General features: G+C 39.4%; 1 protein-coding gene across 1 annotated transcript in view; it reads right to left on the bottom strand.

The window, feature by feature from the left end:
• LEPR (leptin receptor) overlaps positions 1–16,002 on the bottom strand; it is a gene marked incomplete in the record, with an annotated part of 98,991 nt that extends 82,989 nt beyond the window's left edge. The window contains 1 exon segment of the mRNA NM_001009763.1: positions 15,978–16,002.
• Between the last annotated feature and the right edge of the window lie 264 nt (positions 16,003–16,266).

The raw sequence follows: 16,266 nt of genomic DNA, 5'->3' as shown, positions 1-16,266 counted from the left end.
CAGCGCTCAGTCTTCTTTATGGTCCAACAATCACATCCATACACGACTCCTGGAAAAACCATAGCTTTGACTAGATGGATCTTTGTTGAAAAGTAATGTCTACGCTTATAATATACTGTCTAGATTTGTCATACCTTTTCTTCCAAAGAGCAACTGTCTTTTATTTCATAGCTGCAGTTACCATTTGCAGTGATTCTGGAGCCCAAGAAAATAAAATCTGTCATTGCATCTCCTTTTTTGCCATCTATTTGCCATGAAGTGATGAGACCGGATGTCACAATCCTAGTATTTTGAATGTAGAGGTTTAAACCAGCTTTTTCACTCTCCTCTTTCACCCTCATCAAGAGGATCTTTAGTTCCTCTTCACTTTCTGCCATTAGAATGGTATCATTTGCATGTCTGAGACTGTCGATATTTCTCCTTGCAATCCTAATTTCAGTTTGTGATTCATCCAGCCCAGCATTTCATATGAGGTACTCTGCATATAAGTTAAATAAGCAGGGTGACAACATGCAGCCTTGACATATACCTTTCCCAATTTTGAAACAGTCCATTTTTCCATGTCCAGTTCTGTTTCTTCTTGACCTGCATACAGATTTCTCAGGAGGCAGGTCAGGTGGTCTGGTATTCCCATCCCTTTCAGAATTTTCCAGTTTGTTGTGATCCACACAGTCAAAGGCTATAAGGTAGTTCACGAAGTAGATGTAGATGTTTTTCTGGAATTCCCTTGCTTTTTCTATAATCCAACAGATGTTGGCAATTTGATCTCTGGTTCCTTTGTCTTTTCTAAATCCAGCTTGTACATCTGTAAGTTCTTGGTTCATGTACTGCTGAAGCTTAGCTTGAAAGATTTTGAGCATTACCTTGCTAGCATGTGAAATGAGTGCAATTGTGCAACAGTTTGAACATTCTTTGGCATTGCCCTTCCTTGAGACTAGAATGAAAACTGACTTTTTCCAGTTCTGTGGTCTCTGCTGAGTTTTCCAATTTGTTAACATACTGAGTGTAGCATTTTAACAGCATCATCTTTTAGAATTTTAAAGGGCTCATTTAGAATTCCATCACTTCCACTAGCTTTGTTCACAGTACTGCTTCCTAATGCCCTCCTGACTTCAGACTCCAGGATATCTGGTTCTAGGTGAGTGACTACACCATCATGTTGTTCAGATCATTAAGACCTTTTCTGTGTCGTTCTTCTGTGTATTCTTGCCACCTTTTCTTAACTTCTTCTGTTTCTGTTAGATCCTTGCTATTTCTGTATATGTTCAGCAAGGTTGCAGAATACAAAATCAATACACAAAAATCATTTCCATTTTTGTGCATTAGCAATGAACAATCTGAGATAAAATTAAAAGACAATTTCATTTCCTATAGCATCAGAAAGAATTAAATACTTAAGAACATTTTCAACAAAAGAAGTGCAATTATTTACACAATGAATACTATAAAACATCACTGAAATAAATTAAAGAATACCTAAATAAATGGAAAAACACCCCATGTTCATAGACTGAAAGAACTTTTATTAAGATGGCAATACTTCTGAATTTGATTCAATATAATCCCTTCAAATTTATAGTGACATTTTGTATCGACATTGACAAGCTGATTCTAAAATCCATATGTATTCACAAGTGAATAGCTAAAACAATATTGAAAAAAAAAAGAATAAAGTTAGAGGATTCACTTCTGATTTCAAACTTTGCTTCAAAGCTACAGTAATCAAGACAATCAAACTAAGACCATGGCATCTGGTCCCACCACTTCATGGCAAATAGATGGGGAGACCATGGAAACAGAGAAAGACTTTATATTCCTGGGCTCCAAAATCACTGCAGACAGTGACTGCAGCCACTAAATTTAAAGATGTTTGCTCCTTGAAAGAAAAGCTATGACTAACCTAGATAGCACATAAAAAGCAGAGACATTACTTTGCTAACAAAGATCTGTCTAGTCAAAGCTATGGTTTTTCCAGTAGTCATGTATAGATGTGAGAGTTGGACTATAAGGAAAGCTGAGCGCCAAAGAACTGATGCTCTTGAACTGTGGGGTTAGAGAAGACTCTTGAGAGTCCCTTGGACTGAAAGGAGATCCAACCAGTCCATCCTAAAGGAAATCAGTCCTGAATATTCATTGGAAGGACTGATTCTGAGGCTGAAACTCCAATTCTTTGGCCACCTGATGTGAAGAACTGACTCATTGGAAAAGACCCTGATACTGGGAAAGATTGAAGGCAGGAGGAGAAGGGGACAACAGAGGATGAGATGGTTGGATGGCATCACTGACTCAATGGACATGAGTTTGAACAAGCTCCAAGAGTTGATGATGAACAGGGAATCCCGGCGTGCTGCAGTCCATGGGGTCACAAAGAGTGGGACACAACTGAGCGACTAGACTGAACTGAACTGAACTGAATCAAGACAATGTGGTACCTCATAAAAGGACAGAAATAGAGCAATGGAATAAAGCTGAGAGTCCAGAAATAAACCTTTAAAATGGTTTTTAACAAAACATCTAGATATGAGGAAAGAATGGTCTTTCAATAAATGGTGCTGTGGCAAGTAGATATCCAGATGCAAAAGAAAGAAATTGGTCCTTTCCTTCATTCTATATATTCAAAGCAATCAAAAACTAAAATATAAAAGCTAAAACTATAATATTCTTATATGTAAAACACAGAAGTAAAACTCTTCAACCCTGAAATAGGTAATGGCTTTTTAGATACGACACCAAAACTAAGTATAAAAATAGATTAACTAGACAATTAAAATTTAAAACTTTGGGGCTTCAAAGGATACCTTCAAATAAGTGAAAATCCCACAGGATGGGAGAAAATATTTGAAATTCTGTATCTTAAAAGAGATTGTACGCTATATAAAGAACTCTCATACCAACCACAAAAATAGACAAGCAATCCAATTAATAAACAAGCAAAGAACATTTCTCAAGATAGATAAATATCTTTTCATGGCCAACAAGCACATGAAAAAAAAATGCTCAAGATCATCAGTCATCAGAAAATGCAACTCACAACCATAATGAGTATCACTTCACATTCACTATGATATCTTAAAGTTTTGGATGGTAACAAGTGTTGACAAGGAGATGGAGAAACTGAAACCCCTGTTAATACATTGCTGGTGGGAATATAAGATGTTGAAAACTGCTTTGGAAAACAGGCAGATTTTCAAATGTTAAACATAATGTTGCCATATGACTGAGCAATTCTACTCCTAGGTATATACCCAAGAGATGAAAACATATGTTCATACAAAAACTTATATGCAAATATTAGTAACAGCACTATTCATAATAGTCAAAAAGTGGAAACTACCCAAATATTCATCAACTGATGAGTGAATGAACAAAATGTGGTATATCCATACAATAAAATATTATTTGGCCATAAAAAGAAGGAAGTATTTCCATGGAATCATGTTTTCAATGTAAACCCCAAGAAAATGTTCTTTCATGATTAAAAAGAAGAATGAAGTACTGATCCATGATACAGCATGGATAAACCTTAAAAATAGCATGCTAAGTGAAAGAATCTGTTCACCAAAGCCCCTATGATTTTATTAATATAAAATGTCCAGAATGGGCAACCCATAGACACAGAAAGTAAATCAATAATTTCCAGAGATCAGAGAAGGGAACTTAGGGAGTGACTGCTAAGCGGTATGGGGTTGCTTTGGGAATTATAATAATGCTTTAAAATTAAATAATGGTAATGGTTACATAACTGTGTTCATGTACTGAAAACCAGTGATTTGTACACTATAAAAGGAAAATTTTATGATATATGAACTATAGTCCAATAAAGCTATTGTTTTTAAAATACTTTTAGAGGTCGTTTATTTCTCTATGACTGTAGCAAAACGACAATGAATTTTTTGAAAAGACATCATTTAAGATAATTTCAAAAACATGCAGTTTCTATAAATAAATAGAACAAAATGTTCAAGGACTCCTAAGAGAAAAATTATACTATTATAATATTATTATAATATTGTCATGTTAGAGAGGATCTAAATATATTGAGAGACAGTCATGTATTCTAAAACTGAATATTTATAGAGTATCAATTTCCTTTTGTTTATAGACTCAAAACAATCTCAATGAAATCTCCATTAAATTTCTAACAAACTTTTTAGAACTTGATAAGCCAATTTGAAAAACATGTATGGAAAGATAAAGGGCCAAAGTATGGTATAAAACTCCTGAAAAAACTGGACATAGAGGGAGGATTCACTCCCCGACTTACCAGATAGCAAGACAATTTAAACCTGTGGTAATTACAGAAAGAGACATAAAGAAGAAATACAAAGCTCAGAAACAGACCCACACACATGTTAACACTAGGTATCTGATATATCAATAATAAGTATTTGTTGTTTTAAGCCACTAAATTTGGGGATATCTTATTAACACAAAAATAGATAACCAGTATTCACCTTTATTTTTCCTTTTAGCACAGAGGATTAACCTTCCCTGTGTCCTTGAAGTTAGGATTTCTTTTGAATCTAAAATGTGAGTGCAAATCATTCACGTCACTTCTAGATGGAGGCATTTAAAGTTAGTTCACAATTATCCACAATTTTCTCCATACTACATCAAATAGGAAAGTCCTGTGTTCCAGGTTGTACAGAATGATAGCAGTTTCCTGAATTTAGACTTCTAAGTTTCTGAAAATAATTATGCTGGAGAGATGTCCTAAACCAGAGGAAACTTTACTTGAATGACAAATAAGTCTTTATTACATTAAGTCAAAGAGATTTGGGGATAATTTGTTACCAAAGCATAACCTAGCCTATTTTTACAGATATTAGGCTCCATCTCACCAGTAATTAAAGAAACAAAAGGCAATGAGATAATACATACCCACCAGATAGGCAAAAATTAAAGTTTCTGATAACACTAAATTTTGGCAGAAATGTAGAGGGATGAAAGTAGGACTATAAATGGGTAGAAACATGCTGGAAAAGCATGGCATTGTCTAATAAAGCTGATATCTGCAAACCCTGTGATCTAGAAATTTGACTAGGAGTTTTATGCTCTAAAGACACAGAGGACAAGATGGTTGGATGACATCACCAACTCAATGGACGTGAAGTTGAGTAAACTCCAGGAGGTAGTGAAGGACAGGGAAGCCTGGCATGCTGCAGTCCATGGTGTCACAAAGAGTCACTGAGCAACTGAACAACAAAAAGAAACTCCTACATCTAAGCACCATGACATTTGTAGAAGAAGAATCATCAGTGGTTTATTTATGACAGTAAAAGAAAGCAAAGGAGGGAAAGAGAGAGGGAGAAGAGAGAAGGAGGAAGGGGGAGAGAGGGGGAGGGGAGGAAAGACAAAGGAGGGAGGAAGGGAGGAAAGAAGGAAAGACAAAAGGGAGAGAGGGAAGGAGAGGGTAGAAATGATCCAAATACTCTTAATCACAAAGAGTAAAAAATAAAATTATTACTTTCATAAAACAAAATATATCCAATAATAAAAATGAACAGTCACTGTCAGCAACAGCATTCAATCAACAACAACAAAAATGTTACTAAGCTCCCCTTATATGCTTGGCTCTGTTTCAGGTACTAGGGATACAACAGTGAATAAAACATGAAAAAAAAAATCTACCCTCATGGAGTCTGCATTCTAATAAAAATAAGACAGGAAAAAAAAATGATTAATAAGAAGTCAGTAAGTATTTTTAAATGTGGTAAGAACATGAGGAAAAGCTAAGGAAGGGGAAAGTGTTTTGCAAGGTAAGATGTGCAATTTAAAATATGATGACCAGAGTAAACCTCACTGAAATGGAGACAAGTGAACAAAAATTTGAAAGAAGTGGAAGTAATAGATTAAGTCGTGTGGATATCTGGGAGAAGAGCATCCCAGTCACAGCAGAGATGGTCTCTGGTATACTCAAAGAATAGCAAGGAGACCAGTGTGGCTGGAGCTGAGTAAGAGAAACAGCAAAGAAAATGAGATCAGACAGATAAAGGAGAGGCAAAAAGAGATAGCACTTTGTAGGCAATTCTAACGAACAACTGAGATTGGAGATTCTGGAGGAAAAAGTGACATGATCTGCCACGTGTTGTAAGCAGAGCTCTGATTACAATTTGAGACTGGATTATGGAGGGCAAAGGATGAAGGCAGGGAGCCCAGTTAGGAGGTCCTTACAATAATCCATGTGGGACACGACGGCAGCTCAGGTTTAGATGGCAGCCATGGAGGTGATAAGAGTAACTATATTCAGAAATTATTTGGAAGATAGATCAAAGAGGACTTCCTGACATATTACATCTAAGATACGAGGGAATGGGAGATATCAAAGATGACTCCCAGGTTTTGGCCTGAACGACATGAAGGATGAAGAGAGGGAAGGCTACAGAGAGGGCTTGGGTGAGATGAAGACTCCATTTGGAGCATGTTGAACTGGAAATCTCTGCTAGACATCCAAGTGGAAATGTTGAGCAGGCAGGTCTTTAGACACAGAAGTCTAACGTTCAGGGAGATAACTCAAAGTTTCACCCATCATTTTGGAGTCATCAGTGCACAAATATAGAGATTGCATGAAATCATCAAAGAGTGTAGACAGAAAAGAACTCCCAAGGACTAGAGCTGAAGACAATCTAAGGTTAAAACCTCTGACAGCAGAAGAGAGACCAGCAAAGGGGAGAGAAAATAATGGCTAGTGAAGAAGCAGGAAAAATCAAGAATACATGGTATCCTGGAGCCCAACAAAGAAGTATCACGGAGAGCAAAGGGGGCTAACTGACAGTGCTACCAACAGGTGACATAAGATCAAAGGTGACAACTGCCCATTGAATTTGGGAAAGATGATGTCACCGGTGACAGTGGGCAGAGTACTGAAAATAAGAGTGACAGAACTAGGTTTAAGAGAGAATGTGAAAAAGGAATCAAATGATAGGGAATATAGACACCTCTTTTTAAAAGTTAATGCTTTAAAAGGGAGAGGAAATGGCTCAGTCTCATAAACATAATGCTAAGCAAGAGAATCTATGAAAGGATGCCTCCTGTGTGCATATAATTTTTTAAATAAAAGGAAAACTGTGATAAGGAAGGAACAAGAAAAAGGTTTCTAGGTATTGGCATGTTCTCTTATTTGTATGGTGAATAATGAACATTTGCCTTGAATTACCTGTTACAATTACAAAACAGTTACAATTACAAACCAGCCAATCCTAAAGGAAATCAGTCCTGAATAGTCATTGGAAGGACTCATGTTGAAGCTGAAACTCCAATACTTTGGCCACCTGATGCGAAGAAATGACTCACTGGAAAAGACCCTCATGCTGGGAAAAATTGAAGGCAAGAAGAGAAGGGGACAACAGAGGATGAGATGGCTGGATGGCATCACCAACTCAGTGGAAATGAGTTTGAGCAGGCTCCAGGAGGTGGTGATGGACAGGGAAGCCTGGCATGCTGCAGTTCATGGGGTCACAAAGAGTCAGACACAACTGAGCAACTGAACTCACTGGTTACAGTGATTTGCTATATTATTTGTAAACCAGTACCAACATTTGTTTTATGTACTCTTCTCCCTGTGTATGTCATAGTTCAAAATATTTACAGATTAATAAGATCATGTGTGTGAAAAGACAACAAGTAAAATCACTATGGAGTTACAGAAGTTTTAAAAAATACTTGAGAAGGAATACTTCAAATTATGACCAGACCAAATCTGAATATGCCAAAAGGTTACATGTACTAGGTCTGTCCAGGAGGTGAACATTTGTAATTTAATTAAAACTGGAATTTGTAAATCACATAAAAATCTTAAAAGAATTAGAGCAGACTGTAAGCCCTTTTCTTCATTTTTAACTCCACGGGACATATTTTTTTAGTATGCATTTGGCTCTCAGTATGAAAAATGCAGTTCAGTATCTGCCAAGGCAATTCTTTCCTTTCTCTGGATATTTTTTAAGTTCTAAGACCCCCCATGGGATACTGCCCTTCACAAACACAAACCTTTTAGTTATATAACAGTGATCTAACTGAAGACACGGCTGTTTTCTCTCAGTAATTTCATTACAAAAGAGAAGTAGAGCTTCTGCCAACTAGAATGGCCCTCCCAAACCATGAATGAGTTGGACTGTGAGCAGATCCATCCACTGTTTTCAATTGTTTTCCAAGAGACTAGAAGCCAAGATATTTGAGTTCTACTACTCTCTGTTCATTCAACAACCAATTTCCTTAACTCTTTGGGTATCTCTTGCAAGGCGATGAGCATCTACTTCACCAGAGACTATGATGGAAGACAAATGCCTGAAGAATTGATGGCACTTCCAGTCCAAAGGTGAAAAGGCAAGGAAAATAAATTTAAATGTGTTTATAAAAGAGTAGGTACATACTAAATCACTTCAGTCAAATCCGACTCTTTGTGCGTCTATGAACTATAGCCCACCAGGCTCCTCTGTCCATGGGATTTTCCAGGCAAGAATACTGGAGTAGGTTGTTGTGCCCTGCTTCAGGGGATCTTCCTGACCCGGGGATCTTCCTGACCCAGGGAACTTCCCATCATCTCATGTCTCTTGCATAGGCAAGCAGGTTCTTTACTGCTAAAGCCACCTGGGAAGCCCTCATAAAAGACTGCTTCCAATTTATTCCACTCTCCCAAAAAGAATAAAGAGCATGTACTGGGTGTGAGTACATTATTTTATTTTAGATCAACACCACCAAAAAGAGCCACAGACATTTATAAACCTACCCTAACTACTGATGACTAAGTCTCAAATAATTTTGAATTACAAGTAACAACAAAGGCTATCCTAATATTCTGTCTGCTAAAACAAGTCAACAGTTGGTTACTGTCTGCTTTTCATCAAAAGGAAATAAAAATATCAGTGACACTTTATAGTACACACTCCCTGTACAACTTTGAGTGTGTGTGTCAATTCCTAATTTCTAGCTTATCTGTTTAGTTAACCTCTGCTATTTTTCTGGGATTCATTCCAACACAACTAAAATGCATTACTAAAATTGGCATCTATGCTATTGAGCTTAATTTCAGACAGGCTCTAAAGTGTTCTGAAGACAATTTTTAATATTCTGCACACAATATCATGCTAAAAAGTAACACACTGTTCAAGAACAGAAATTGACAGGAAAGATGCAATTTTTGTTTTCCTCCAAAACAATTTTTATTTCCTCCAAATATACCATACTGAAAGTGAACAGGTACTATGCTAAACCCACATGTTTTTGTTGCAGTGTTGCAAATATTAACTTCAAGTTGAATGTGATTCTTTAAGCTAGACTGAAAGATGATCTAAATATTTATATACAAACTATATATTTCTAAGCTAAAAGAGTGTTTTTCTCTTCAAATTTTGGTTGAAAAGCCTTAAACGCATAAACCATAAGTGCATATTACAAAAAAATGCCAAGATCAATACAATTTTTTTTAATTTCATGAAATTATAAACCTAGTAATGTTTGTAAATGTTAAAAAGTCAGAGAATTATAAATTCTTAAGCTGGGAAACATCTTAGATATTATCAAGAGGCCCTCAGAATTGTAAACCAACCCTCTAACTTGACAGATGAGGAAACGGAGACCCAAAGAGGTTAAATGAACCACAGCTGTCACGGTAAATACAAATCATATCAAAGCCAGATTTTCTGACTCCCAGTCCAGAGCTCTGAAGAGCATTTGTCTCAACATACTTTAATACTTGAGGAAATGAAGGTTAACAGAGGACACTCAGGCAGCCCCTCAATACAATGAACCCCCTCTGGCTTAAAAGAGCCAGTCTCCTCTTGGCCTTGCAAACCCACGTTCTAGAAATAGCACCCCAAATATCGACTTTCTCAAATGGCCTCATCCTACCTGGGGTTTCCAAAGTGATTCCTCAGCTAGGTCTCTTTTTCTCACACCTACAATTTCCTTTAAATAAGTGCTTTGGTTGGGATTGGGTTTTGTTGTTTTGTTTTGCTCTATTAATACGCTTGGGGAGAGCGTAGATGGTGGAAACAGAAGCTAAACCACCCCTACAGCACATTTGTTTTCCTTTTGTCATCCAAACCAACAAATCTTTCCTCCTCCGGGCCCCAGGGCTTACTGGTTTCCGTCGCAGTCCCTTCAGTTTCCAAAGTAGCGAGAAGACCTGGAAAAGAAGTTGGCCGATGGCAAGTCCTTTCGGGGGCGCCGGGCAGGTTCGCGCCCAGGCTGGGCCGAATGCCCTCGGCCGCGCGCCCCGATGCTCCTCGCCCAGGGTCACCCCGGAGCGCCTGCCCCGGGGGAACCAGAGTCCCCGCCGACCCTCCGGTGACGCCGCGGGACCCGCCCCGGCCTCTCGGACCCCAGGCGGCTCGCGGGCTCCAGCCGCCCGCGCGCGCCCGAGCGCCTGCCTCCTCGCCTGGCCAGGTGCAGGAGGAGGAGCGGTAGGGGTGGCGGAGAGAGAGTCGGATCCCACCTCGAGGCCCAGGTCCCGCCCAGGCGGAGGCGAAGACGACGGCGGCGCGGGGGCTCGGACACCTGCGTCGCTCGCGCTCGGACGGCCGTGGGCTCTGCGGTGGGGCGGCTCCAAACCCGTCGCGGAAGGTGCCGGGAAGCTCTCCGCGGAGAGGAGGCAGCGGAGTGTGGAAGGAGGGGCCGAGGGGGAGCGGAGGGAGACACGCGAGTCGGAGAGAGAGGTCGGGGCAGAGCCGCGTGGCCGCCTGCGCGCCCAGCGCCCTCCGCCACCGCCTCCCGGGCCCGAGGAGCGGCCCCCGAGCCGCCAGGGCGGCCGCGTAGGTGACGGGGGTGGCAGCGCGGATGCGGCTGCCCCTGGTGGCGGGCACGAGGAGGAAAAGCGAGGAGTTTGGAAAGAAGGACCCCCTGCCCGCAGGGAAGCCTAGAGAAAGGTGGCACCGCTACTTTACCCAACAGTTGGCTATGGTGCCCACACTGAACCGCGGCTCTTAGACCCTGGGCTAGGCATTGGGATTCCCTCTGTCCCTCCTACTTCCAGACTTCCAGGCCTTTGTGCATCAGGTGTGCAAAATGCTACGGTAAAGATCTCCATAACTGAAGGGGGTGGGAAAGAAAAGCGAAATGGAAAGATCAGAAGTGGTGAGGTAGTGAGTTTCCTGTCACCAAGAATGATTCAACCAAGCACTTTGGTCATGCTTGTCAGGAAGGCATGATTCTTTTCAATCTTGAAATTCAATGGCATATGACGTAGTAAGTTTTAAAAACTCCGTCCTTGACCAGTCTGATTCTACCCCCAAAGTAATGAGCACTTTTTTGTTCTCCACTCAAAGCGTTCACTCACTGATCTGTTTGTTTATTAATACATTTTTTGTTGAGACCCTACAGAGTGACGCACAACATGCTAAGTGCGGTTACTGTGTTCCTTGAGCTTGAAGCTATGACAAGCAAGGATTCATCTAATTACCAATTGTGATGAGTATATGAAGGAAACCAACAGAGTGTGGAAGAGAGAATAAGGGAGTATACTACTCTAGACTGGGTGAATGGTTCATTTTCAAAGGTCTCTAGAAAGGAACTTGCTTAGGCACCCTCACAGGATAAGGCATCAGAGACACAGAGACAACTTAGCCCAGAGACGGCAGAGCCAAGAGCAATGCCTCCCTGCTCCCCGACCCAGCCTCTTACTTGGCCAACGCCTGGAGCTTTGTAAATGGAACTTTCCCCAGAGGGGAATATCCTCCCGGGACCAGTGTCACTTTAATGGAGACAAACATTTTCACTGGATGAAAACAAGAATTAGAGTAGAGATACTGACTTCCCCAAATTGTTGCAAAATAAAACAATACAACAGAATCCAAAATTATTTGATATGAACTAGCATTTTAGTTTTCTAGGATTGCCTTAAATGACCACAGACTCAATGCTTAATACACCAGAAATGTGTTAATTCACTGTTCTGGAGGCCAGAAGTCCAAAGTCAGGGTGTTATTAGGTCCATACTCCTCCCCAAGCCTTAGGAGAGAATCCTTCCTTTGCTCATTCAACTTCTGGTGGCTCCAGAACTCTATTGGCTCACAGCTAAATCTCTCCAGTCTCTGTCCATCTTCACATGGCCTTCTCCTCCATATCTGTGTCTTCTCTTCTGTCTCCTGTAAAGACATTTGTCTTTGGATATGGAAACCATCCAGATGATCAGGATGATCTCAACTCATCTTCAGTTGAGACCCCTGGCAATTCAGTGATTAAGAAGCCGCCTTCCAATGCAGGGGATGTGAGTTCGATCCCTGGTCTAGGAACTAAGATCCCACATGTCTCAGAGCAACGAAGCCCTCTTGCAGCAACGAGAAGACCCAGCATAGTCATGCACGCGCGCGCACACACACACACACACACACACACACACACACACACACACAAAAGTGTTTACCTATTTGCTCAGCAAAGACCCTTTTCCAAATAAGGTCACATTCACAGGTACTGGAGTTTAGAATGTGGACATATGTAAGGGAGAAGTCACCACTCAACACACTAAAACTAGTTAACTAATAAGTACCAAAATTATTGTCTACCTTGGTATCACAGTGTCATTCCAGGACCACCGTTTAAAATTCTATCAATCCTAAGTATAATGAATTATTTTACTGTGAAATGCTAAAAGTAAGTGTCATTAAGCCTGGGTTCATGAGGAATAACTGTTGTAAGGAAAAGAAGTTCAAAGGCCCAAGCCTTTATTTCGTGTTTGAGTCACAGGCAATATTTGAAGGCCAAGCATAGATTCCCCATTGTTAAATTAATATATAAATACATCCCACATCCATATGTATGGATTTCTGATACTGTGATCCAATACTGAATGTCTACAAGGCAGCAAGCTCTGAGTCATGAGCTCCTATGGAGCTTACAGTCTAGGTTAGGGGACACATTTGAATCTCATTTCCTCTGGCACCATGTCTGATGCATATCTGAAGCTTGATAAAGAGCTGTTGAATAAATAGATGAGTAAAAATAAATCACTACCCATCAACTAAGCAATTATCACCACAGTGGAAAACATCTCCATAATAAAAAGATAGGATTACTGTTGCAAAACAGATTAACACCCTGACTCATTCAGTATTTTTCTAAGTGAAGGAAAAAAATCCCTAAAAAGAAATCTTTGATTTAAAAAAGAACATAATGAGCTCACCTATCTCATCTTTTCGAAAAAAAAAATCATTATACAACTATTTACACAGATACAAATCCTGCTGGGAACAATCATAACTGAAGTCATAGTTAAAATGAATACAATATTTTGTCCAAGTATCTTGGTTGATAGTTTCAACTATTAATTTCATTATACTGATGCATCACTTCCTTTTTTTTTCTTTTTTGATAATATACATGTTTCAATGCCACTCTCCAGAATCACCACACCCTCCCCCTTTCCCACAGAGTCCAAAAGACTGTTCTATACATCTGTGTCTCTTTTGCTATCACTTCTTGAAACTCTTTACAAACAATGATTTCAATGATGCCACTCTCTCCTGGTTCACCTCGTCCCTCTTTACGTTTCCTTCTTATTCTTCTATTCTTACAATTATAAACCATCCATCAATGTGTTAATATCTGCCAAACTAACTCTCATTCATCGATTTATGTGGGTCACAAGCCCATATCTGAACCAGTCATAGTGGCCAATGACTTGGAATATGATGACCAGGTGTGAGTCACCTGTGCACTCCTGGGAAACAGGAAATGGGAAAAGAATTGATTTCACCCTAACCAAATAACTTAGAGTGTTCATGCTATTCCATACTGAATGTTCTTCCTCCATTCTATATCACCTTTCCCTCAACCATTACCTACTGTCATCATCTGCTGGTTGAAATCTTAACCATACACCAAGATCAATTGACCAATACACCAACTTAATTGACCCATTTTGGGTCAGTTAACTGACCCCCAAATTGGAACTCATCTATTTCTGGCAAATGATCATTTGGAAATTTATTTTGTCTCTTTTATAATGAAGCACTCTCTGATTTATCACATTATTTTGGATGTAGAAATTACTCAATTAATATGCATTAGACTGAAGAATAAGAAGCAAATCTTATAGTTTTCCATTTGCATAATTAAAAGAACAAAAACAAAAAAATGCTTATTTATGAATAAGTACTTCACAATGATATTTACCAATTGCACTGTTTAAAATTCATATACCAAATAGAATTTTATTCTAACTTTCTATGGCATATATAATATAGGAGTTAAATACATAACACAATCTCAGTGGATTTTAAATTATAGAGGCACAGGAAAAAAGATGAGAAATATACCAAAATGTTTCCAGTAGCTATCTCTAGATTATCTAATTTAGGAGATTGTTTTGTTGGCTATTTGTCCCTTTCTAAGGAGTATGTCAAGGCTGTATATTGTCACCCTGCTTATTTAACTTATATGCAGAGTACATCATGAGAAACGCTGAGCTGGAAGAAGCACAAGTTGGAATCAAGATTGCTGGGAGAAATATCAATAACCTCAGATATGCAGATTTCACCACCCTTATGGCAGAAAGTGAAGAGGAACTAAAAAGCCTCTTGATGAAAGTGAAAGAGGAGAGCGAAAAGGTTGGCTTAAAGCTCAACATTCAAGAAACATCTGATCCATCACTTCATGGGAAATAGATGGGGGAACAGTGGAAACAGTGTCAGACTTTATTTTTGGGGGCTCCAAAATCACTGCAGATGGTGATTGCAGCCATGAAATTAAAAGACACTTACTCCTTGGAAGAAAAGTTATGACCAACCTAGAGAGCATATTCAAAAGCAGAGACTTGACTTTGCTGACTAAGTTCCATCTAGTCAAGGCTATGGTTTTTCCTGTGGTCATGTGTGGATGTGAGAGTTGGACTGTGAAGAAGGCTGAGTGCCGAAGAATTGATGCTTTTGAACTATGGTGTTGGAGAAGACTCTTGAGAGTCCCTTGGACTGCAAGGAGATCCAGCCAGTCCATTCTAAAGGAGATCAGTCCTGGGTGTTCATCAGAAGGAATGATACTAAAGGTAAAACTCCAGTACTTTGGCCACCTCATGCGAGGAGTTGACTCATTGGAAAAGACCCTGATGCTGGGAGGGATTGGGGCCAGGAGGAGAAGGGGACGACAGAGGATGAGATGGCTGGATGGCATCACGGACTCGATGGACGTGAGTCTGAGTGAACTCTGGGAGTTGGTGATGGACAGGGAGTCCTGGCGTGCTACAATTCATGGGGTTGTAAAGAGTCGGACACGACTGAGCGACTGAACTGAACTGAAGTTATCTAAAATGATCATATGTTACTTTCATAGAGGAAAAAGTTATTAGAAACTATCTATGTAAGATCATCCATTCTTTGAAATCTATTCCTGGAAACTAGAGTCATTCAGATCCTCCTGAAGGCCTGGGGCAACCCAGGTACTGTCAGGTGCTGTTCACTGGCCAGCAGGCCCTACCTGTGACTCATCTAAATGAGCTCCTAATCTATTGGAACATCTTTATTTTTCTCTCTCTCTCTTTAGAATGCTGCCAACATAAATAAGGGAAAATTGCATTACTCCTGACTACCTAAAAAGGTATATAATACCAATGGAAGTCATAGCAGCTATTTAGTCTTATTATTTTTTTTACACAATTTTGAAAAGGTACTTTCAACTTACAGTTATTACACAATATTGGCTATATTCTCCATGCTGTATAATACATTCTTGAGCCTATCTAAACACCCAGTAGTTTCACAGCAGCCATTTTTGTTTTTTTGTTTTCTGGCCATGCCATATGGCATGAAGGATCTTAGTGCAGTGGAAGCATGGTATCCTAATCCCTGGACCAGCAAGGAATTCCCTCTCAGTAGCTTTTGAACTATGACCAAGAATCTAATTCTAGTTGAAAGGTAAATCAGTCAGATTATTTGCTTGCAATTTACTACCAAGAATAAAACTTCTTTCATTCCAATCTTAAAATATGTAGCAGAACCTGGACTAAAATATGACTTTTCCTCAAAGAATTTATCTTTTATTACATTAGTTCAGTATTTCATGCTATATCTTCATATTTATTAGCTATTTACCCCTTTACCAAAAGTGAGCATCAAGGTGTAAGAGAAATTACAAAGTTCTTCAAATATCATGTTTAATCCAAAGTAATTATTATTTCCTTTTTTAAAAAATTTTTTTGTTTTTATTTTTTATTTGTTATTATTATTTTTTTTACTTTACAATATTATATTGGTTTTGCCACGCATCAACATGAATCTGCCACGGGTGTGCATGTGTTCCCAATCCCAAACCCCCCTCCCACCTCACCCCCCACACCAT

Source organism: Ovis aries, chromosome 1 (genome assembly GCF_016772045.2).
Source record: "Ovis aries strain OAR_USU_Benz2616 breed Rambouillet chromosome 1, ARS-UI_Ramb_v3.0, whole genome shotgun sequence".
Taxonomy (NCBI): domain Eukaryota; kingdom Metazoa; phylum Chordata; class Mammalia; order Artiodactyla; family Bovidae; genus Ovis; species Ovis aries.
The sequence above is the reverse complement of the archived record's forward strand: the minus strand, read 5'-3'. Positions and strand labels throughout refer to the sequence as shown.